Source organism: Megalobrama amblycephala, linkage group LG6 (assembly GCF_018812025.1).
Source record: "Megalobrama amblycephala isolate DHTTF-2021 linkage group LG6, ASM1881202v1, whole genome shotgun sequence".
NCBI lineage: Eukaryota > Metazoa > Chordata > Actinopteri > Cypriniformes > Xenocyprididae > Megalobrama > Megalobrama amblycephala.
In genome coordinates this window covers 22879473-22906123 of record NC_063049.1, presented here as the reverse complement: position 1 = coordinate 22906123, position 26651 = coordinate 22879473, and the positions used below count along the sequence as shown (strand labels likewise).

General features: G+C 38.0%; 1 long non-coding RNA gene across 12 annotated transcripts in view; it reads left to right on the top strand.

Moving 5' to 3' along the window:
* LOC125270159 overlaps positions 1 to 26651 on the top strand; it is a 173792-nt gene that overhangs the window by 104600 nt on the left and 42541 nt on the right. For 5 of the 12 annotated variants that reach the window (XR_007185265.1, XR_007185268.1, XR_007185276.1 and 2 more), the window contains exon 5: positions 5001 to 5103. This is a non-coding gene — a long non-coding RNA (uncharacterized LOC125270159). Of the gene's footprint in view, positions 1 to 5000; positions 5104 to 12818; positions 12915 to 12999; positions 13221 to 14138; positions 14574 to 21458; positions 23059 to 26651 lie in introns of those variants that run through there. The other 7 variants (XR_007185266.1, XR_007185274.1, XR_007185272.1 and 4 more) reach the window with 4 other exon arrangements.

Here is a 26651-nt window from a genome sequence, read left to right as displayed (position 1 = left end):
TGGAAATTTTCTGAGACCCCCTGTTTAAGAACCATTGCATAAATACCATTAACCTAGAACTGTTAATAGATTAGTGAGATTGGAAAAAAAAAATATTTGCCTCCTGAATCCTCTCTGTGGACTAAGCCACTGGATATACAGTGTGGACACATTATCACGAATGCTATCATTTAATATTGGAAACATTAATGATCGCAGACACGGCATAAGATAGCAAGCAATGCTGAGGAAAAGAAAAGAAAAAAACGAAGCAAATGGCCCAATGCCTTTCAGTCATGCTCCTTTCAAAAGTTGTTTTCCTGAAAATTAGGCAATTGACTAATGGTGTAAAATGCTGTTAATTAGCTGTACAGAAGCCCAAACAGGCTTTTTTGCCTGTAACTAATAAGAAATCAATTAGCTAATGAATTGGTCATTAAGTGAAAAGCTATCTTAGCCAGGGTATTTTTTAATGATTTTGCCTATGATCCTGTCTAATTGCCGTTGTCATACAGAGCTCTCAGCTTTCAGCATGGCTAATGAAGCTTCATTAGATCATAACTGGCACTCTTGGAAGATTTAGAGGCAAACCTGCTTCCCAATTATTTTTAATTGCCAGACATTCACACAAACAAGCGCTGCACCTTGCAGAACAGGAGAGGAGATCTGGCAACGCCGGTGTCTCCTTCATTACTTCATTTGAAGCGATTAGAGCCATGTGCAGGGTCGCCGTTACACTGTTGTTTTTTTCCCCTTAATCTAAAGAGCCTCATCATTTCAAACCTGTGGGTTATTGTGCTCTCCGTCACTTTGATTTGCACCCAGCAAAAAGCTGTTTCTTCCTGCTCCACAGCTGGGGCTGTGTCACTCACACAAATGCACGCACACACACACACACACACACACACACGCTGTCTATATTTATTTCACTTATACATGTCATCTTGCAACAACAAGAGACAGTGGATTCCAGGCAGCCATGTGTAATTTAGAGAAGACAATGGGCTGTTTTTATTTATTTACTGACCAAGTTGTTAGGTCCTTCTGTTCATAGACAATGTCTTTTTTTTATGGTTAACAGAGAACCTTCTCTTGATATGTTTTCAGCTTGACCATAACCCTGAATAATATGAATGAAAAAAAAAAACATATTACACACACACACACACACACACACACACACACGCACACTAAACTTATTCAAACCTTTGGGGCCAATAAGATTTTTTTAAATGTTTTAAAAGAAGTTTTGTACGTTCAACAAGGCTGCATTTATTTGATCAAAAATACAGTTAAAACATTAATATTGTCAAATATTATTACAATTTAAAATAACTAATTTCTATTTTAATATATTTTAACATGTAATTTATTCCTGTGATGGCAAAGCTAAATTTTCAGCAGCCATTACTCCAGTCTTCAGTGTCATATGATCCATAAGAACCATGCTGATTTGCTGCTAAAGAAACAATTCTTATTATTATCAATGTTGAAAACAGTTGTGCTGCTGAATATTTTTTTATGGAAAAAGTGAATCTTTTTCAGGATTTTTTGATTAGAAAGTTCAAAAGAACAGCATTTATAGAAATCAAAATAGAAATCTTTTGTAACATTATAAATGTGACAAACTGTCAGGTTTGATTATTGAATGCGTCCTTGCTCTACGCACACACAAACACACACACACACGTCATGTTTCTAGAGTGTGTGCCAGTGTTTCCTTCACACAACAACAAACACATGAGCCACACGATTCATGAACAAATGACTCTTACGAACCGGTTCTTTTTAATGTCAGTCAAAAAGATTCATGGAAAACCCTCAAGCACTAAAATTTAATGATGTATTATATAAAATGTATAAAAATTTAAATTAAATAAATCAGTGCATGAATTTCAGTCTCCTTTTATTTTATAACAGTTGGACTCTTGTGCCTAGAGACTTTTTTTCAACACTCTTTCCTTTAAAAGTGAGGTGCTGAGTGCTTGGTATTTCGGACTGTAGACCAAACAAGGTCACAATTGTTCCACTCCAGGAGAACTTCACTACCCAGCACTCTCTGCCCACTACTGAATTAACAAATATATATCGGGTGAACACAAATTTGTCCCCCTCCCAGTAGTCCAGCTAATATGTGTCTAGTGACATGCCAAAAAAGCATGCCTTCAAGGCACATATACTTGGAAAATGAGGGCAGGGGTGTGTTTTAGCCAGTGTGTTGATTTATAGTGAAGCCAACTGACTTGCCCTCACATAGAAGAAGGACGAGAGAGAAAGATGGAGCGTTTTCACCGTGTGGCTCATTTTTGATTGGGGATGAATGGAACACCAGATGTCCATCAATATTTAGTAGTAAACATCACAAACGTGCATCACAATGTGGCAGATGAATGAGTGGAGTGGCAAAGCATTGTGGGTAAAAATCTGCCAACACCTTTCTGATATGCTCCAACTTCGCAGGTCTACTCAGAATGATTGACAATGTGTTTTGTAGTTGAAACATAAGGCCATGTATTATTATGTGTTTAAAACATTTAATTTACAGTATGATTATGGCTTAGGTGAGCTGTAAGCATTGATTTTATCACACAGAATAATCAAATAACTCATAAAATGATCAGGGGAAGCGCTGGTAATGAAACGATCTTACTGTGATTAGGACTTCTGGAAGGCCTCATTGGCTTAATCCAAAATTCTCTGACTCGAACAGATGATGCATCCTAATTGACCGGTGCAAACAAATTTTGAAGGAAAGGTCATAAATTAAAAGTCTGTTTCATATTGCATTTTGCTCCATTTCAAACTCGATAAACTGGATTAAATCAAATTACGCCATGCATAATTTAACTTATGATTCAGGGGTGAGCATATGTTCATTCATCCGATTGAATCATTTGAAATGTACACAGTAGGGCTTTGGAGCAGCCAATATGGCAGCTGAGATGCGTGTGCGTGTGTGTGTGTGTGCATTTTTGTGACACATCAGGACACAAATTTGTATAATGGCATGGGTATGACATAGGTATTACAAGGAGAGGGTGACTTATGAGGACTTTACCCCATGTCCCCATTTATCAAAAGGCTTATAAATCATAAAGAATTAGTTTTTTTGAGAAAGTAAAAATGTGCACAGTTTTCTGTGACGGGTAGGTTTAGGGGTAGTGTAGGGGGATAGAAAATACGGTTTGTACAGTATAAAAACCATTACGCCTATGGAATGTCCCCACAATTCACAAAAACAAACACGTGTGTGTGTGTGCTTGCAAGAGTGCATATGTTTGCACAAATATTAAACTCTGAATATGCAACAGGCAATACATGGAACATTTTATTTAATTTTGCATTGGTATACATACAGACCTATTAAAAAAATCGGTAATACTTTATTTTGCAGTGTTATTGTTACACATTACATGTTGTTACGATAGTAATAACTAAAGTATGCATAATTACATGCAGCTAACCCTAAATCAAACCAAACCCTAATCCTAACCCTAGAGTAAGTACATGTAGTTACTGAATATTACTCAGTACATAAATGTATAATTACAGTGCAAAGACACTTTAAAATAAAGGGTTACACTTTATTTTACAGTGTCCGTGTTGCAGTGTAATTATATATTTAAATATTGAGTAATAATAATTAACTTCATGTACTTACTCTAGGGTTAAGGTTAGGATGAGGGTTTGGTTTAGGGTAAATTGCATGTAATTATGCATAATTTATATTTATTACTACAGTAACTACATGTAGCATGTGTAACAATGACACTGTAAAATAAAGTGTTACCAAATAAAGTGTAACCAAAAAACTTTACCCTTCCTTACTGCAGAAATGTCTCACCACACATTTCTCACCATTGGCAGTGGACCATCAATTTTGTATCTAGTGAATATCAACCCAAAATAACAATTCTAAGAGTTCAGTCTGTACTCACATAAAAGAAATTATTTTACACACCGTGTTTTTTTATTCCTCTACCTATTCCAGAAAGTTTGGTAACACTTTAAAATAAGGTTCTATAGGTTAAAATTCTGTACCAACAATATTTTATATAGAAATGATTGTTAATTAAGAATTAGTAATTATTAACAATAAGTAAGCAAGTACATCATCTTAGTATGTTTGTCCAGCCTACTGGGGTTTGGACATCTGGACCCAGCAAGATATAGTCACACATCTACGTACACTCTCTCACGCACAAACACTGGCGGGTGGAACACTTTGCCTGGAAGAGGCCAGTCCTCCCTTGCAAGTATTATGTAAATTGAATTTGTTAATTCAGTGCCCCTGTCTCTGGAAAATCTGCCACCAACACCTGCCACGGTTTCAAACGCAAGGACGCAGATTCACAATGACACGGTCTTCATTAAATAAACAAACCAGGTTCCCTATAACAGCATTTGGTGGAAGGCACCATCAATTCTTATATATTTAGATCACAGCAATTGGAAATGACACTGGGGAGCTCTATCAGCCTGTCTCCAGACACATGGGGTGAAGAAGACAGGCTGTGTGACTGTGTCTGCGCATGCTTTGTGCTTCTTGCCTCACATAGCTTAAGTCGATGACTGACGTATTTTTCAGCCACAGTTCCACTATCAAAGAAACTCTTGTGGCCTTCTGATGCATCATCTAAATTTCATAAAGACTCCGGCGACCAGAGCCCCTCTACAGCACGGCACTACCGGCAGTGCACTGTCTGTTTGCCTTTAACTTCGACACCCGCTCTTTGTGCTTGTCTATCTCCTTTCTCCTCCACTTATATTGCCGTAACAGGATCAAGGCGGATCACTGACGTTCAGCATTCTGTGGAAGGGAGTCAAAAAGGTCCAGCACACCAAGGGGGATACGAAACTTATCGGTGCAATATGAAGTTTCTTGCAGCAACTGCGATTAATTATAACACTACACTATTAAATGCGCAGAAATGTCACACTTAAACACTTTTTTTTTTTTAAATTTTTGATTTGTTTGTATAGTTCTGTGGATACTAAAAAGTTCTTTGTTACATTTATAGGTTCTTCAGATCAGTTCTAGTGTTCCATTAACAGAGAGAACGTGCAGCCTTTCTGGGTTCGTTGCAGCACCGTAGGGGAGACCAGAGAGTTTTGTAACACTAGGTGAGTTGTAACAGTTTAATCAATTACAACTGAACAACAGGGTTGAAAGCACTATACACATACATAACTGTCACCCTCTTGACATGACAGTGGAAGTTGTAAAATCATAAATATGAAAGGTTTTTTGGACAGAAATTAATTTCGAGGTTAAAACAATGTCTACCTTTAACTTGATTTGTGATTCTGTTCATGAATGTTAAATGACACAACTGGTATGATCTGAATCAGCAGGTTTTCTGGTTTAATTTGATTATAACATTCATACAGGCTTTTATCTACACTACTGTTCAAAGGTTTGGTGTCAGTACAACTTTTTTAAAGAAATTAGTACTTTTTATTCAGCAAGGATGCATTAAACTGACGAAAGGTGACAGTAAAGATATTTATATTACAAATATAAATTTAAATAAATTTAAATGTTTAAATAAAACAAAAATATTTTTATTCCAAATAAATATTTTTCTTTTAAACTTTCTATTTCTAAAAAAAAAAGTATCACAGCTTCTACAAAAGTATTAACCTGCACAACATTGATAAATAATAAGAAATGTTGAGCGATTATGAGTTATGGCTGCTGAAAATTCAACTTTGCCATCACAGGAATAAATTATATTTTATAATATAATAAAATAGAAAACAGTTATTTAAAATTGCCATATTTTTCAAAATATTGTTTTTACTGTATTTTTGATCACATTAATGCAGCCTTTGTTAGCACAAGAGATTTCTTTCAAAAATATCAATAGAAATATCTCATAGAAATGTCACTTTCAAAAGTATTGGACCTGCAAAGGTTGCACAGAATAAGACCATATATAGACCACATTTGACACAATAATGAGCGAGGATACTTTATTTGCTGTAATGAATAGATATGGCATAATAATTGTTGTGTAGAGAAGTAAATTTAATAACATTTGATTTAGTGGGGTTGGTCATATAGCCACAGCACCCTTTGGACTTTACACTATAATTTTCACAGTTTTATGAATGACTTTAATTGGTAGCAGAAAATGTGGGGATATCATATGTAAAATTTGAGACAAATAAAAACAATTACAGATGCTAAAAGAAAAGGTGTTACTAATCTCCCTGGTCTCCCTTATTTTAGATGGTTTTCTGAAGAACCACAGAGCACAATAAGGTTCTCCTAGCTGGGATCAAACTGTGAAACATTCTGTTACAATCTGTTTAGACTGATAAAGAAAATGAGAAATGCTGTAAAGCTGTAGCAGATTCACACATTTGTGAGGTGGCTTAACACCTCCGGCCCAAGCTGTGAAACTATGAGCTGAGGTTTGCTGTATGGTTTATTTATTGGCTTTGGCTGTGTCTTTAAACATGACCCTCTGGAGCGGGAGACAGCCAAGACATCCTTAATGTTTTTACCAAATGGAGCGAACAAACCTTTGAAACGGCAGGGATATTAACACTCTGTTAACAAGAACTAATGACAGACTACAGTGCTCAGGATCAGATTATTACAGCTTAGGTCTTTTTGAGGATGCACAGACTCTTACTTCAAAAAGCTCCAGTGATGTCTAGAATAATTCACAAACTCCAAAACAATTTTTGGATTTGTTAAAGGATTAGTTCATTTAAAATGAAAATTACCCCAAGCTTTACTCACCCTCAAGCCATTCTTGGTGTATATGACTTTCTTCTTTCTGATGAACACAATCAGAGTTATAATAAATATCCTGACGCATCCAAGCTTTATAATGGCAGTGAACAGGACAAACGAGTGTGAAGCTCAGGAAAGTGCATCCATTAAACGGTTATTAAAGGCCTTCTGAAGCAAAGCAATGCATTTGTGTGAGGAAAATATCCATATTTACCAGACCCCCTTCCGTATTCAACTTAAAGGTCCCGTTTTTCGTGTTTTTTTGAAGCTTTGATTGTGTTTATAGTGTGCAATATAACGTGTTCATGTTTCGAGTGTAAAAAAACACAGTATTTTTCACATAATTTACTTATCTGTATACCGCTGTTTCCACTGTCATAAAAACGGGCTGATGACTTCCTTGTTCTATGAAGTCCCTCCTTCAGAAATACGTAACGAGTTCTGATTGTGCCAGCGGTTCCTGTGTTGTGATTCGACAGCAGCTTAGCGAACCTTGCCCGGAAAGGTCACGCCTCTTACCATAACGTGGAGATGCATGCGCTCAGTGTTATTGTAAACATAGTTTTACATGTGGATTATAATTTTCGGGAACCGAGTTAAACATAAATTGTAACCATTGATCTCTAAGTACAGCATCCCTGGGAAGGCCAAACAAAGGTGATTGGACTGCGGGATGAAAATAACAGCGTTTCGACGACATGGCGACAAACACACTCTACAAACGCAACTCTTGCTCTTCTCCGTGGGAAAGCAACAAGACCACGCCCCCTTTTTTGTGTATTCCTGTGGGCGGAGGTTAGTCAAAAAACTGATTTAGTGACGTCATTAAAGAAGGAAGTAGAGGGATGTAGTCCAAACTGGCCGTTCGATGTAGGCAACTTCTGTTAAATAAAATATCTCGCTTGGCATTGAACTTTGAGCTTTAAAATTTTACAGATTTTATTTATACTCTAACAACAACATTACACACTAACTAAAGTTTGAAACATGGGATCACGAAGAACGGGACCTTTAAGAAGAAAGTGTAAAACTCTCGCAGTTCAAAACGCTTACAAAAAGTACGTTTTCGTAAGTTGAAACCGGAATGCAGTATGGCGGAAGCTAGATATTTTACTTTATAACTTGTTAAATATGTATATTTTTCTTACACAAATGCATCACTTCACTTCAGAAGGCCTTTATTAACCCCCCGTGTGGAGTACGTTTATGATGGATGGAAGCACTTTCTTGAGCTTCAAATTCGTTGGTCCCGTTCACTGCCATTATAAAGCTCGGATGCGTCAGGATATTTTTTAATATATCTCCAATTGTGTTCATCAGAATGAAGAAAGTCATATACACCTATGGCTTGAGGGTGAGTAAAGCTTGGGGTAATTTTCATTTTAAAGTGAACTAATCCTTTAAGCATACGAGTTGGGAGTTGTATGGATAATTTGAATACTCTAGCAACTCTAAAAGTTTCTTTTTCGAGTGTGAAAATAAGTTAAAATAAAAAGTAGCTCAGCATGCTGTATTTATTTCATTAGGATTTGCAAATGTAAATGCCTCTGACACAACATTCTTATAAAGACTGTTTTTTAGTCTTTAGTACTTCTACTAAAAAATCTAAACAGTTCCTGCAGACGTAGCAAACTCTCCCATTGACACATACTTAAATGGACAATTATGGAATTAAACTAGACACCGGATCTTTTGGGGTCATCTGCTCATGATAGATCTGAAGGAGTCAAATTGATCTAAACTGCAACGTTCTCAATCCGTCTCATAAACAGCTCAGTCCCAATAATCCATGCTGGCAAGCTCAGTTACACTAATGGAGCGGTACAGTGCGTACAGATGGTTAAATCAATCATGTGTAACTCTCATCTCATAAACATTAGACATAAACATAATAAGAGAGCTGCAGGAGAATTGGCCCTCGCTATAAAATATTTGTCCATATATCACTGTATTGTGCTGTTTCAAAACAGCATATTTTGATCCTTGTTTGTTTAGGCCTGGTTTGGTAGGATTCGGCAACGGGACCTCATTTGAGCATTTTTGCTGCATTTGTTTCTGCATAAACGTACAGGAATGTCAAGACATTTGACAGGTTCAGCAACATTCATTGCAATTAAAGGTCAAATGACATGCAATCGGAACGAGCTGAACCATCAGCCGCTGTTATAATTTTGAATGGGATTTAACAGTTGCAGCACAAGCGGATGCCTCAGCATTTGAGCATTTCCATAAGCGCTCGCGGCTGTCTCGCCATTACTATTTTTAAATGCACTTGGGCTAAATGCCCTGTCACATCATTTGCGTTTTTGCCAAATGCTGCAGCCATTTCCTAAAGGCCATATACTAAAACAAATGCCCATTACCATGAAGTCTGCCTCAATGAGCGAAACTTTGAGTCCTAGACTGAGATCATTGACAGCTTGATGTGAAGAAGGTCAATTGGAATAACAGGTTTGTGCTTTATTATGAATGTAGCGCCTGTGTTTCGCTTTGAAAGTGGGAGTAGGGAACATTGTGTCTGAGAAGTCAGGTAGCAACCATCCGTGCTCGGTAATGAGAAGGAAATGCTGAGCCACACATGGCCCAAACCTGTGATTAAGATTAATCTTTTCTGAATATTTTTAACTGGCCGCACAAGCGTGCTAGGCTGACCTGGAGGCAGAGGGGCCAGGATATGTTTTGTATTAAGTTGCAATTAAAGGGTCGTTTTGTTGTATCAATATGTCTGGGTATGCAGACATATGGCTGCAACTGAATTAAGGTATTGTTATAATCAGGATTGGGCCTTTTAGTTGGGCCATATATGAATCTTGTGTTCAGCATGTTGCATCTAACAAAATAAAGCCTAGAGTTATTGTTTACATGACATCTTAGGTGTTTGGTTGACATTTATTGCTCACCAGGGTTATTTCTTTTTTAGCTGTACAAACATAATTTTATGTATTGTACAGCCGTACTCTCTGCTAGTGAGAGTGGTTGTCTGCTTATCCAATTATTCATTATAGTTGAATAATTATCTGATTTTGGGCCATTTTTACATTTTTATAGATTATTTTACAATGAATTTAAGTACATATAATTGCTTACACAATGGCGTCCAAAGGACTGAGACTGCAAGTGAAAATGTTGGTATTTTGCATTTTTCTAATTTAATACAATTTATATTATATTATATTATATTATATTATATTATATTATATTTGCTTTTTTGGATATTTTGATTATTGACTGTAGAATCTTAAATATTTGTTTCTCGTTTGAGCTCCTTTTTTTCTGTTTTTTTTTTTTTCTTACATTTGTCGAAATCATAAATCTTTGTGTCCAGGTTTAAACTAGATTTTCAATCCCAAAAAAAGCTCAGACTTTTCTACTAAATTGTAATGTTGTACAGTGAATTAAAGTGCATATTGTATAAAGTAATATTATAATATAGTTATATTATATTATATTATATTATATTATATTATATTATATTATATTATATTATATTATATTATATTATATTATATTATACTTAAATATTTTTCATTTGATCATTTTATTTTTTTGATGATGATTATTCAAGAAATCATATTTCCAGGTTTAAATCAGATTTGGAATCTCAAAGATATTGTATACATTTCTTCAAGCATATATTATATATAATAAGCAATACAACGTAAACTTTGCTCTCTAGATATCGGCATTGACATGCATGTTAAGTGTGTAGGTGTTACTTTTTACAGACTTCGCAGTGTCTGAAATTTCACTTTACATAATAAGGGTTTCCAGCCGCTTAGCCAGTTCAGCCATTGCCCTTACTTAAATCACCTCATACGCTTTTCTCTGTGGGCTGAAGAACTAATTACAGCTGAGTTTAATCTGTTGAAGTGTACGCCCCCTGCAGCCCTGCCGCCTTCATGCCAATTGGCCATGATGCATCGAGATACACATAGAGAGCAGCTGTCATCTCCTGATCTCTCTCAACACAAACACATAAACACACCCGGTTAAATATTCTTTAGCGTAATCTGGCGTGTCAGTCAGTCTCTACCTTTACAAAGGTAACATGCATTAACGTCAGTCAGAGGGAGTCCCAGAAGCAGGCCTCCCCATAGCCACCTCACTTTTAAAGTTCCAGCCGTGCCACACGTCACAGCCAGTATGAAGATACAAACAAGATGGCAAAGCGCATCAATCCGCCACTGACTCCCTCCACTTTGATCTAATTCCACGCTTTGCTTTCTGCTGCATGAAGCTGTCAGATTAAGGGCTGTTGTGGAGCCCGCCGTGGCTGTTGAGCCTGACAGCCTGTGTGATGGATTACAGACAAAACAAAAGGGTTATCACCTTCACCGCCAACATTTCTATCCTCTTTGAGAGATCGAGGGAGGAGAATACCTCTCTGAGCCTCTTTGTCAGATAGCATGGAGGGGAAAGGCGTGCCGTGCTGAAACTCTTCCTCCCTTCCTACGGTTCTGGGTCCACAGTGCTTTAGGTGCTCTTGAAATGGCCCTGCTCCTCTCAACATCCACAGCTGTTCACAATGTATGTGCTGAGAGCTATGAGTGGTATTAGACACCTGGATTTCAGCTAACAGACCCTGTGTGTGTGTGTGTGTGTGTGTGTGTGTGTGTGAGAGTGAGAGAGAGAGAGCTGTGCCAGGCCTTTAATGAGAAAAGAGTCATAACCTGTGACTCAGCAGTGGTCAGTTCAGTTAATATCCTGTATTGGTGATGAAGTGGTCTGGGAGAGAGAGTTTTGCTCTGTGTGATACTTGGATTGTGGGGTGGAGAAATAATATCACTAAGAAGTGACATGCCTATTCAAACATCTTCAAGTGGACTTTTCAATGCAGGGCAATTGCTAAGTAAATTGCATGATTATTGCAGTTAAAAAGTGTTTGTCTGTATAGCTGTTGTTTAAATGACCTGTTCACATGTAGATTTGGTCACTTGTAACGCAGTTGCACATTTGCTTGAAACTGAAAATGTTGTCGTCAATCGTCAATCGTCACAAAAGGAGGTAGTATGAAAATGCATCATGATCACTAAACTCATGAAATTGTTGCAAATTTGCATGGCTTTCTGTTCATCAAAGAATGCTGGGGGGGAAAACACAAAATATTGATGATAATAATAAGAGCACCAAGTAACTCGAGTTACGTAATCAGATTACTTTTTCAAGTAACTAGTAAAGTATTGACTGACAGCTCTCCTGTCCTCCTGTCTCCTCCTGTCTCATGTTGAAATAAAGTGCAGAGGTGGTGTGTGAACATGATGGTTTTTGTAGTTCTAGACTGAACGTGAACATGCATTTACTCATCTCACTTGCACGAAAACATTCAGTATTCCTCAAGATGAATAAAACCAAGCAAACCTATATGCAAACCTATAATAATCAACTATATTACATGGTAACACTTTACAATAAGGTTCATTAGTTAAACTTTAGTTCATGTATTAACTAACATGAGCTAACCACGAGCAATACATTTGTTTCTGTATTTACTAATCTTCGTTAATGTTAGTTAATGAAAATACAGTTGTTCATTGTTTGTTCATGTTAGTTCTCAGTGCATTAACTAATGCTAACAAGATTTTAATAATATATTAGTAACTGTTGAAATTAACATTAACAAAGATTAATAAATGCTGCTGTAAAAGTGCAGTTCATTATTAGTTCATATTAACTAATGTAGTTAACTAATATTAACTAATGAAACTTATTGTAAAGTGTTACCAATTACACAAATACACTTAATGTATTTAATCTCACTTTATTAGTCAAAATCTTTGCAGTTGACCTTCAATGATCTAATTTAACCATACTAATCAAAAAATTACTTTATATTAGATCTAGAAATAAGAGTGTTGAACTTCCTTCCCCTGTATCCTGTTCTTCTTTAATCCAGAATGGCAGCCCCGAGGTATATAGGTTCTAATATAGGTTTGGAGATTTGGTATAGATATACATGTAATTTGGAAATTTTACCAAAGTACATCAATTTTTTTTTACATTTTTAATTGCCACTGTTGCCCTCTCAAAATAAAGTGTCACCGCATGCCTGCAGTAAACCTTGTGACTCTATCATGACTTCACTCCTCCAAAGCTGAAACTACTATCCGATATACTGTAATCTGCTGACGGGATGTTGCATAATGCCATGTGTGAAAGGGCTAAGATCGAGCTGGATGATTTACAGTAGGTAAGGCAATTCTGGTGGTCTGTCTCACATTTATGAAAGCGTTCATTAGTCTTGAGAGAAGCTTTCTTCTCCTGTCCTCCTTCAGGTGAGACATCTGTTATTTAAAAAGAGCAGCGTTTGAAGAGCAACGAGAGGGGAGGAATTGTTATTCCATATTGTTGAGCCACTGACAGAGAGAGCACAGTGTTTTAAAGTACCAGCGCTGAATGATAATGACAGAGGGAGATAATGAAGGCATTTGATGTGACACGTTCACCAGAGAGATTCAACAAAGGCAGTCAACTGCACTGACGAACCATATTACAGGTCAGTTTACCACACACATACTCGTGTTCACAGCCATGTTTATGCAGAAAGCTGCACTTTCTAGTTATGAGAACCTTAAAATAGTATGTTGGTTTCACAGCTAGTCTCCAGTCAGCAGAAGAATAGAAAAAATAAAGTATTTTTTATATATATATATTTTATCATTTGACTTTGAAATGAAATGCTAGCATGCTTCATAGTATATACTGTACAGTATAATGACTGCTGGTTTAGAAACAGTACACATTATGCAACGAAAAACTATGGTATACTAAGTTGTTGACACATGACCTCACTATGACTCAACAAATCAATTTGCGAGTAGTGTCCAGTTATTGTCTTGGTTTGAATGTGATTATTTTGAATCCAATTTTGTGTAATAATTTTTGATAGTCTGATCAAATAATGAGTTAAAATCTTAAAAAAAACAAGTCATTCATCTCACTAGAAAAGGATGATCCAGTCGAGAACATTGCATTTTGAGAGACAGTATTCCATGCAATGAATTCTGTTTCTTTACTGAACAATGTTGCAAATGGATTTGGTTTGTTTATTTTGATGGGTCCCTTTAACACATTCTGTTGACTATAAGTAACTACATGTCTGCTAACTCTCATTAGAGTGTTAGTAGAGTATAAGTGGGCTGGTAGGGTTAGGATTAGAAAAAGCTGTACTTGCAAAGTTACTTATATAGTCAGTAAAATGTCTGTTTGGGGAGCATCACAATAAAGAGTTAGCAGATATTTAGCAGACAGTCTACTAATACTCTAATGAGGGTTAGTTGGCATGTAGCAGCAAAGTTACTTATAGTCAACAGAATGTTCAAAAGGAAAAGGTACCATCAAAATAAGATGTTACCATTTTTTTGTTGTTTGTTTTTTACAATTAATATGGTCTTACACCATTCTGAACATACAGCGCAAGATGCAAAATGCATGAACAGGCTTTCTCAGGAAAATCAACCCCCACTTGTGAAGTCGCCTGAGCAATTGAATGACAGATGTGAGGTAATGCTGGGCTGTGCTCATTCTAAGTGATGGGGAGATCACAGTAAATCATGCCAGGTGTTGTCATTGCATATAACAACACATAAAAACACGTTATCCGGCACCAGTGCCGCAATCCTGTCTTGACAGCTGCATTGTTTATAATCTGTGCGTTTAAAAACATGCTCCCACTTAAACTGTACATATGCATATAGATTTGTGCATAGAATGGAAGATTTAAGATTGAAGGAAGTCTGGCATGTACTGTAGGTGGTTCTTGTCCAGTAAATGCTGATATTGCATAACTAAATTACATAGTTACATTTGGTCATTATCAGAATCAAATGTCTGTATTGGTAAAGCAGCACTGTATTGGTATCTTAAAACATTCTGGTTCAGTAACTCTTCTATCTAAACCCTTGAATCCCTTTTCTAAACCCTTAAAAGTGTACCTAAAACTATAACACTGTTATTTAGCAAAATTATTTATTAATTTATTCTTTTTTGTGCATGGAACATTACAAAATCAATAGCCTTGATAACCAATCACATTATAGCCTTGGCGACATTGAATTGCTGGCCAAAGATTTTTCGGGTGTAAACTTAAACAATAGATCAATCAAAAATGAATGTTCAATGGCAAACTTGTTTGAAGATTAGCCATTTATTTTAGAACTAACTGTTGTACTTTTGTTTTAGGCATTTTTTGGTTTTATTTTTGTGAATAGAAATATATAATGTCTCTAAATGCAGAAAAGTGAAGTAATTTCATGGAAAACCAGTAGCTTCTTTTAGTAGCAGGTCTTGAAAGCTGTCCATGTTATAGTATGTCCTGCTGTGATCTTGAAACAGGAATAATTTCTCAACTTCCCTAAGCAGGGGTCTGTGTTCACCAAGGCCTCATTGATCCACCTCTACTCCACCACTCTCTCTCTCTTCTTCTCCTTCTCGCCCCTTCCCCTCTTGCTGGCTGTGAACTCCAGCTGATTAGCACTGACGGGTCCTGGCATCTCTCCTGGGAACCAGAGCAGTCTCATGACTGCCTTTAGATAGAATGATCTAATGGGGTCACACTTTAAGTCAAGAGTCTATTAATAAGAATCAATAAATATGCCATAAGAGATGCAGAAGATGACAGCAGACACCGGAGCATTGTAATGAAGGCAGGAATGGCACGGAGCTGCAGGGTCTTGGCAAGCTAACAAAGTGCAGAGAAATGTATTCCGCATCACAAGGGTATGCGCGCGTCCCTGTGCACATGTTCCTTTGGCCACGCGTCATAGAGCACACATCCTGAGTTCCTGCACCGCTCATATCAGAGCGTGTCGTGTCAACCCGAACTTGTTTCTGAAAACTTTAAGATCTCAAGAGTGTGTATAGTCTCCCTGTTGCCTATTTACAGTAGGTCAGGCTCTGTAACATGTCACAAGCAGATTTATACTCTCAGTTAAAGGGTTAGTTCACCCAAAAATGAAAATTCTGTCATTTATTACTCACCCTCATGCCGTTCCACACCAGTAAGACCTTTATTAATCTTCGGAACACAAATTAAGATATTTTTGATCAAATCCGATGGCTTCGTGAGGCCTGCATAGGGAGCAATGACATTTCCTTTCTCAAGATCCATTAATGTACTAAAAACATATTTAAATCAGTTCATGTGAGTACAGTGGTTCATATTAATATTATGAGGTGACAAGAATATTTTTGGTGTGCCAAAAAAACAAAATAACGACTTATTTAGTGATGGCCGATTTCCAAAAACTGCTTCTGGAAGCTTCGGAGCATAAATGAATCAGTGTATCGAATCATGATTTGGATTGCGTGTCAAACCGCCAAACGGCTGAAATCACGTGACTTTGGCACTCCAAACAGCTGATTCGACACACTGATTCATAACGCTCTGAAACTTCCTGAAGCATTGTTTTGAAATCGACCATCACTATATAAGTCTTTATTTAGTTTTTTTTGGCACACCAAAAATTCTCTTGTCGCTTTATAATATTAAAATTGAACCACTGTACTCACATGAACTGATTTAAATATGTTTTTAGTACCTTTATGGATCTTGAGAGAGGAAATGTCATTGCTCCCTATGCAGGCCTCATGGAGCCATCGGATTTAAACAAAAATATCTTAATTTGTGTTCGGAAGATTAACAAAGGTCTTACGGGTGTGGAACGGCATAAGGGTAAGTAATAAATGACAGAATTTTCATTTTTGGGTGAACTAACCCTTTAATGAAATGCATCCAATAAATGGTCCAATTCTCACTATTTACTAATTATTAATTATGACTTTTGCCTCAAACTCCTAATTACTGCTTATTAATAGTTAGTAAGGTAGTTGTTAAGTTTAGGTATTGGGTAGGTTTAAGGGATGTAGAATATGGTCATGCAGAATAAGACATAAATATGTGCTTCAATAAACAGCCAATACTAGTAATATGAATACTAATAAGCAACTAGTTAATAGTGCGAATTGGACCCTAAACAAAAGTGTTACCAAAAAAATTTACATTCATTTTAAGATTTGCTAAAGATGACATTTAGTCAGTCAGTATTAATAAATTATTAGTGTTATTCAATATTAACTTTAATTGAGTGTTACATAACAGCAAAGGTTCTAAATGAACAAACAGGGAAAATGAGCTTGCACAATTGAATATCCAATATCAACTGATACTGATCTCTGATATTGTATGATAACTGATATATTGTGCATCCTTAACAATGTGCATATGCCTGTGAGTGCAGGAGTCATCAGTGTTTGTGGTCTGTTTTCCATCTAGCTAAAACACTACAGCCTGGCACTAGCAAAGACAAGGTCATGGGTTTTATTGCCAGGAACATGAACTGATAAAATGTATATCTTAAATGCAACGTAAGTCGCTTTGGATGAAAGCGTCTGCCAAATGTGTAAATGTAGATGGTCGCAAAGGTAACCGACGTGGATTAAAAGCCACAAAATGGGGTCTTTAAATAGACATAGGCTACATGATCTGTGGTTTAAGTGGATGTCATTGTTCCCTGGTGGAAACAAAAAGAGTGAGTCTTGAAGATCATTGAATAAATGGGATCTATCATGTAGGAAATATTTCTAGCCTGGACTCTAAGTGTTATCTAAGAGATGATGCTAATATAATGAAGACATCCTCTCAGACAGTCTGTTGTGTTATACTTCGCTGGTTACAGAGGGTGTCTCTTAATTTGGGGTTGCAGTGGGACAGTGAAATAAATCAGGCCCAGCTGATGTGTGTTTTCCCCACGCCCCAGGGAGTCTGGGTAATTGAGCATGTTCACTGCAGCAATATAAAGGCCTTTTAACAGGGTGATAAAACTATCGGTGCTGCTGTATTCTGAGCACGGTGGGAAGTGTGGGCCTAGTCAAATTGAGCACTTGAGTAGTTTAAAAATTGCATCCAAAAATTGTATTAGAGGTTCTGTTACTGATCAAAAAATAGGGTAATACAATGGAAATGATTCAAGACATTCCTGTAAATGGGGAAAACAGTTTGTTGCGTGCTTTAAGCGCTGGGAGCGGCTGTGGAAGCGTGGGGTGTCTATATGTGTGTGTGTGTGTGTGAAAGAAAATGAGAGTGAGTGTGTGGACCACAGGCATGCATGCCGTGTTGAGTCAGTTGAGTTGCCATACATTGGGATTTCGGCTAGCCGGAGCGTGCTCTGATGTGAAGCATATGATATTACTTAGGTAGGCATGAAAGCAATCTTTTTAATATCAAGACACTTTGCTGAATGGAATGTCAGGGTCAGTAGAGGTGAGGGGCAGCCTAGTGGTAGAAGAAAAAAACTATAAAATATTAATCGTCCCTGCCCATTTCATATAATGGCCACATTAAAGCTTGTGGTCAATTATTACAAATGCCATATAAAAAGGTTGTGAAACTCAAATGTGTGTATAATTACAGTAGCTCTCTAGAAAAGCAGTTACGCTGCAGTTAGACCTTGTAAATGCTGGTCTGTGTAAAGATTTGCTTTTCCTTTAGCAATGATTGCGGTGATTAGCACACACGGTTGTGCGCCATTTAGAATTGAATTGAAAATGTCTTCTACTTTCGAGTGTTAAAAATTTGAATTTGTTTTGAGGTAGCAAACTAATTTTAACTAGTTAAGCTAAATTTAATGGAAGTTGAAATTAATGAATCAAAGTCACGAATTGAACTTTGAACACTGGCTTTTTTAAAGTTTAAAAAGCATGGATGGATGGATGGATGTGTTAAATTTCTTTGAAATTCTCTGAATTCCAATTATGTAAATTCCTCTTCCTATCATTTCAATGCAAATTCCAATTCAGCTTCCTGATGTGGCCAATCCAAATTCCAACATATGAATTGAAAGGGAGCCAATCCTTTAATTCTGAATTTTGCGCAACCCTGTTAAGCAGCTTAATGTAGAACTTCTGACTCATTTGAAGTGCAAAACATCTTAAAGGTTGACAGATGTGAAATTCTGCTTTGTGTGTAATGGCCCACATGTCTGTCATAACCATAGTAGGAAAAACGAAGCAACAAACAGTTCAGGGAAACCATGAAACAGCTACATTCACATAACAGCCATGTTAATTAATGGGCCTTTAATAGGTGCTGGATAAACAGGAGTAGGTTTGTATTGGGCAATAGGTAACTACAATATGTACACGCAATTGTGGTGCTCCAGTGAAATGTGTGTGAAAGATATGCCCTCTCCGTAGCTCTGTTGCTCTGTTCTGCTGCGTGCGCTTGTACCCATGTTCTGATGTGATGAAAATTCATGAAGCGTGCATGTTAACTACATTACAGAGTCTCCCGAGTTCCTTGACATGAATAAAAAAAGGCCTCATCTTGATGCCTAATTATTTTTGGACTTGACAGCCTTGTAGCGGCCAACGCGTTGCAGGTCACAATGGTTTCATTGGTTTCCTGAAAAGATGCACAGTGGTAAGCAAACCCATAATTGCCACCCATAATGAGGACATTCCTGGTACACGATGGCCTATAGAACCTCTAGTGTACTCATGCCTCAGAAATGTTTGGAATTTAGAAAAACACTGTGTTGCTTTGAGATGATCAAGCCCCAAGTGTTGTTTGTTGGACGTATCAAAGGGCCATAAAGCCAAAGTTGTTTATATATAGGGAGTTACCAAAAAATCCTATCGGGTTTGATTATCTCTCTCTCCGTGCAACCGATCTCCTAGGTTTATGATAATACCGTATTAAAAAAATTCTTTACAGCATCTTCTGAATATAAGCACACTCTATTAACCGATTGGGCACAGCGCAGATTCATGATGAAAATAGCTTCTACTGGTGAACGCGGTGGTTTCACATTCAAGTCCCTGAATGTGTTTTTTATTGAGGCAGAAATGCAGAGTGAAGTCTATGACGGACGCCTGTGGGCATTCAATCACAGAGGATGAGGTTTCCCAGCACAGCCAGCTCAGCAAGGCCCATGTCAGTCACATGGCTAATGACCGTTTCAGTGACGGCTTCCTATCAACGTAATAAGAAGCACCTGTTAGTGGGGGAACCCAAACTTCGAGAAGGGTGTAATCAACCCCGGGGGACTGATTGAATCCTTCCTTCTGAAGGTGGAGACGCGCTTCAGCGCAATGCTGCCTCCACCCAGGGCCACTGGAAAAGGATCTTCCCGGATTACCCAAAGACGGGCGGGCCGGATGAGCCTTATTGGTTTGTGATTGTTCCACATTAACCCTCTGATTGTTCAAGAAGACATTATTAAAGGCTTCCTGAGAGAAAAATTGCAATCTTAATCATCTCTCTTTCAGCATGACGACTGTAAACGTAACACAAGGGAAGCCTGCCGAAGTCTCCGTGGAAAACCTGGGATGGCTCCTGGTCGATTAAGGCCATTGTGTAATTTCATGTCTTCCTAAGCACAATGAGCAATGAGATTAAGTTCAATTTGGACCTGCGTTTGGATTTCCCCACCTCCGTCAAGGCCCGAGCCCCCGCCGTGTCAGCCTTGGCCCATTGGGAAATCAGCAATCTCCAGACAGGTCATCGCTGGCCCATGTATATATTCATGGGCTTAATCTCGCATCATTTCTATGGTGTGGGGAAAAGAAATGCATTCAATTTACACTCTCTCTATTTGCCTCATACAGTACACACGGGAGGCATCCATATGTGTGTCTAACATGCTAAGGATTCGTTCGGTTAGCGCAAAACGTTTTGGGAGGCAGAATCCAGTTTGTGAAATTCAGCCTGTATGCTTTAACTCAGAGCGGAGCCTCAGTGGGAGTCTGCTGGTTGGAGTGGAAGGCTTCAAGTTGTCTCCGGCAGATGCTGACTGTGTATTAAACAGATTAATTATTAAAACATGCTTGACAGATGAAAAGTGGGACCTCGGGCTAAAGAGAGAATGTTTATTCTTCTGCCATATACTGTAGTCATTTGGCTCCCGCTCACAAGTTATTGGGCACCTTGTTGAGGATTTGAGGGCTTGGTGTCATATGTGCGACGCACAAACCATTTGGGGCTGTCCAGACCGGTATGGCTCTGATGGAAAATATGAGGCCCTTTATAGACCTGATTTACTGATTCAAATGGTCTGTCTGAGGGTATTGTGCCTTGACGTGGTGACAGGATACTACAGTACTCTCTAGGGTAATATATAGATTGTTTGCACTGTAAATTTGATAATGATTTACATTTATGTTTTGAGTAGATGATTTTATGTGACTTACATTGGATTTTTTATATGCATTCTATAACTTATACACACTTGTATATATTTTTATATAATTTTTTATCACATGAGGAACTCTTGAGCTTGGCATTGGTAGTGTAATGCTCTACTGTTTGAAAAAGAGCTAAAATAGCTAAAAGATATTTTGAAGAACGTTGAAGAACTGTTTATATCCATAGATAGATATATAGATACTATCATTCTTTCCCATAAACACAGAGAGATTTTTCAGCATGCCATATTTTGTGTTCTAGAGATGAAAGAAAGTCATACAGGTTTTGAATGACATAAAGGTGAGTACTAAAAGATAAGAAAAATGTCCATTTGGATGAATTATCCCTTTAAGCTGGTAGGGTGTAGCTTTTGAATTAAATAAATTTTCTTTTTCCACATAGATCTACTGCACTACGGCAGGAAAATAAGCGGGAACCAGAGGGAGAACATCCTCTTTTGTTGGTCTTCGTGATAAATTTTGCATGCATATTAACCAGCAGGGATGGCTGCCAATGTCCTAAACAGTGATGATTGCAATTTCTGTTTTATAGGGAAAAAAAGGAGAGATGTGTTGCAAGTGGCTCTCTCTGTTGTGTTTCAAGGCCAAACCGAGCTGCATCTGGCAGTGGGTCTGAATGCCACCTGCTCCAGCAAGTCCCTGAGCTTTTCCACCAAAACATGTGACCATGCAAATTGGGAACAAATTATTCTGTCTGAGAACGGAGCGTTTGCTGCGGCAAAAACGATCAAGAAAGGACCCTTCTCCCATTAGACAGCGAAGACATGCGGTGGCAGCCACCGGTTACCTGGCCTCCCTGTTGACAGGGCTGTTGCTGATGGCCCCCAGCCCCCCTGGACCCTGGGGAATGGGCCTCAGATGCAGATGATCACTATTAGGAGCCGGACAGCCCTCCCCTCAGAGCGATTAGCATTCCCCTGGCGTGACCTACAGGTGTAGCCCAGATTAAGTGAATAAATTCATCGCCCTGAGGATCACGGGGCCTGACCCCTGCTGCTGGCGCCTGAATTAGAATGTGTTTGGAGCTCGCGGGCACAGCGATGATTGCAAGCTAAACATGGATGGCGGCAAAAAGAGGGGGGAAGGAATGATGTCGATGGCTAAGGTTTATTTGCAAAACAAACTAACTGTTTCATTAGATTTCTCACCCATCCGAGTAAGAATTGACTACATCTTTTATTTTGCCGGTGTGTTTGAGCTTCTTAGGGAAGGGGGGTTTCAGGTAATTCAGGCTCATGTTTTGTTTCCTGTAATTTAATCTGAAACTAGCTTGTTTTTCTTTCCCCATCGGACTTGCCTGTTCTGTTGACATTTTTCCTGTTATTTGTATACTGCAAAGTGGTCCATTTTTCCCCCATCAAAACCGCTTTTCTCAGTATGTATCAGGATGTCTTTTGAATTTACCTTCAGCTCCTGTCAGACTTTAGAACAGGGCGCATGTACACAGATGAGGGAAAGATTCCTTTGTGCCCTGAGCATTTTCGTGAAGGCAGAGCCTGGCTCAAAGGCTGTCAGCACAAACACTGCTGGTTTGCTCTCAGTTGCACTCCCTGTAAAGGTTGAGCAGTTGAAACACACATGGGTTAACACCATGCTCATTATATACTTTTTCATCTCAGTGTTGATCTTATTCAGACAAAAATAGCCAAGGAAAAGAAAGCAATCACAGTGTTCCCAAAACAGTGGAATGGGGCTGAAGTAGGGCTATCACAATGAAACATTTTATGATTCTCAATTTCAGTAGCACAGCGAAAAAAATATGATAGATAGATATATAGATATTACATAGTAGTTACATGAATATTACATAGTAATTACGTAAATCTTACATAGTAATTACATATATATCACTTTTTAAAAATAATATTTTTATTCAGCAAGATGCTTTAAATTGATCAAAAGTGATTGGTTTCCACAAAAATATTAATAAAAATATTTTAACATTATAATAAGATAATAATAAAAATAATAAATATTTTTTGAGCACCAAAGCATGTGACACTGAAGACTTGAGTAATGGATGCTGAGAATTCATCATTGTCATCACAGGAATAAATTCGTTGTTTTTAAATAAATTTAAATAGAAAACCCTTGTTTTCAGTTGTTATAATATTTTACAATATTTTGGGTTTTACTATATATTTATCAGATAAATGCAGCTTTGGTGAACATAAGAGACTTCTTTTAAAACATTAAAAAAATCTGACTGACCCCAAACTTCTGAACGATATTTCTGACAATATCAACTAATTTTCTCTTGCTCTCAAATATTAAACAATCCACATTTTGGCCCTCAACATGCAGTGTTGAAGTAATAGAGACCAGAATTCAACTTAACTATTTACCAAAAGACTTGGCCTGAATTTTCATAGCAATTTTCCAGGGCATACTTTTATTTCTGCGGTCTGTTGAATGCTGTCACTATCAATTACAGTACCCCTGTATTCATTACAACAATAATGAACCCCTTTATATAATCTTTTTCCTGCAGTGATTCATCCTCTTACATGGACAAAGTGATTGTTAGTGGAAAAATTGTGTTAGGAACCCATTTGTCCCAAGTCCAGAGTTGCTGTAGGGGTTGGTTGATGGAACCAAACATAGAGAAGAAGCACTTAACGCAGTAGATATCACCATATGTCAGTCATATGGACGAAAGAACAGATGAATGATACTCTTTTTTTTACCAGTTTGCACTTATTCATAATGGCAGAACTGACTCTTCCTCCTCTTTTCTGTAGATGACAGTGCATCTCGAAGACATCAAACCACTTACCATCTCTGGCACCCCATAGACAGCCTGTATTTGTGGTTGTTGTTTTTAACTTGCGAGTTGATATCTGTGAGCTCTATGCAGAGCCAATGCAATGGAGGGAGAGATCTTTTAAACCACAGTTATGCTCTTGTTGCGTTACATCACACATAACTGCATATTTTGGTAGAGGCCCTCGGTAAGCAGCTAAAATGAGGGTTAACTGCTAAGTTCACCCCATCTCCTCTGGACTTTCTCTGGATACCACATGGTGACCACAATTTCAAACTGTTGTGTAGTCTATGAAAGGAAGTGGGTTTAATATTTAGATTATATTTTGTTGTATTTTTCCTTATACTGTCATATTGTATTATTAAAAAGCCAGATAGATGCCCATGGCCTGCAGAGCTAGGCAAAAATCATTGAATTGAATCAGAATTGAAGACCTGGTTCCTTTTCAATTTGCGAGTTGAAATTTGATTCTATCTATCTATCTATCTATCTATCTATCTATCTATCTATCTATCTATCTATCTATCTATCCATCTATCCATCCATCCATCCATCCATCCATCCATCCATCCATCCATCCATCCATCCATCCATCCATCCATCCATCCATCCATCTATCTATCTATCTATCTATCTATCTATCTATCTATCTATCTTCGCCTGAAATAAGCATACTTATTCTTTTGAAAAACGTTTTCTAATCATAAATTACTGATCTAGCTTCCAATTCAAAGCCAAAATCTCCCAGTTTGCTAGAGTCAGCCAATTCTCTTTAACATACCCTTATTATTAATTACATTGAGGTATAGAAATGAGACATTTAAAGTCTCATTTAACCCATATCATTCTACATTGGCCTGTATTAAAGCATCCTCTTATTCCCTGTTGGATTTGGGTCTCTGAAAGGTAAACTTTGGGTCTTAGACTCATCTGCTCCACCTCTTCATATGCAGTATTAATTAAGTAATGATATAGTGGCGTGCTGGAGATTATGTCAACAGAGGTGCATTTATTTCAATAGAACGGGGTGGATTAGGGCAGGTCTTGCCTGCACACGGAGAAACCGTTGAGAGCTCAACTGGCCAAAGATGAACATAAGGCCCATTTGCATAAAGGTCAGACCATTTGTGTGTAGGTTTCTCATCCAGATCTCACCAACCATCTCCACCAAGTTTCAGGTACAATTCAAATTTCGCTACAAGAATAAACTGGTGGAAGATGAGATATTAAAAAAAGATATAGAGTGATCGTGAGACATATTCTAGTCCCTTTATCTGTCTACTTCTTCAGCTCTTGTTGTTATCAAATGATACAGTTGCTCAAGCACAGCGTTTGAATCCTAAGGACCTTAGGGAGCGGATTTGTCTCTCGCAAACCCCCTTCTAACGGGGATTAAGGGGATTAGACACCAGAAAATGACCAAGCGCAAACTCCCCGAGCAGCCTGGGCCTTCCCAGCGCAGCCTGTCCAGGGATGGACCTGAGGCTGGTTTACAAAGTTGCTCTCAAAGGCCCTTCTTACCATGACAAAGGGCCCAACAATTCACCGATCCGCCAGAATGGCAGACAATGAACTTGCTGCGGTCCACCCAGCTCATTTTCATCTGAACAAATGGCATTACACTTGGCAATGACATTGTTCTAAATACGAACATGGCGCTCCTCTTTCTTCGCGGAGCTCAAGGTGTCATATTAATTATTTAAATCTGCAGAAAATTTCCAGCTCTATTCCTCCAAGGCCTTACCCAGTGCCAGAAGGTCTGGAATCTGCATTAGTTTTGTTAATTAGAGCTGAAACAAGGCTTTGATCTCAATGAAAATCAGAAAAAAGGAAAACTTCCAGAATGAATTATTTTCTTTCTAACCTATTTTTCTGCAACGATTCTTTTTCCCAGTCTCACGCATGTTTATTCCTGCTGTGTCAAAGTTTGATTTAACTGCAGATAATGGCAGGCGCAAGGTCAAGGGTTTGCGCAGTTAACCAGCTTTATGAGGTCAATGATGCAAACAATCACAATACTACTTGCACTTTGATTCTGTTAATGGACAACAATAATTATAATATTGTTTTATAGAACAAAAATAAGAATGCATCAATTTTTTTTACACTTGAAGTTTAACGCAAAGTTAAAGCAATTAGTCGAGTCCTCTTAAGAGCTGTTTTCTCTATTTCCGTCATACATGTTTTCTTTAGCGTCCATGACCTTGTCAAGCACTTCTTTCTCAATACCTGATACTTTGTCAACTCTCCCTCAGCGAGGGTCAGTTTAATCAACGTGCTTGCTGAAATAAGTGTTTGTCCACTCAGACAGCGTGGCCAATTTGGTCCTGCTTTATCCACAGCTTAGATGGAGATCAAACTCCCTCATCTCCCGGTTTCTCCCTTCTGTCTTTCAAATCTCTCTGTTTATGTATACCCCCTCCCTCAGCAGCCCACGTAAAGATTTAACGATGGAAAGTGAAATAATTACACTGGAGCGCAGCTAGCCCATGGCACCAGGGCTTGATGTTGACCCTCCGAGCCCCGGAGTCAGCCCTCTCCCAAAGCTCACGCGAACAGGCGTCAATGAATACAAAGGATTGAGGGGATTAGCCCATAAGACATTTGGTAGGCATTGTTCTCTAGCCGTAAATGAGTTTCGCCAGTCGCATGCGGCACGGGCCAAAGTCGGGACATCTCGGTGAGGAATTCTTATAATTAACCCTCTCTCTCTTTCTCTCAGAGAAAAAAAAAATGACAGCTTTGGCCTCTGGATCCTGAATCTTGGACATTAGCAATTGAATAGAGAGCTTTCATACTGTATATCATTTTAATCTTTCATGTTTAGATCCACCAGATGGCTTATTATTAGCAGAGCTGAGGAGAAAGAGAGACAAATGGTCTTGTCTTTTTTAGGTAGAGATCAGCAGGAAAATGGCATTCATATAGGCTGAACATTGGATAATTGTATATGTGGCTGTT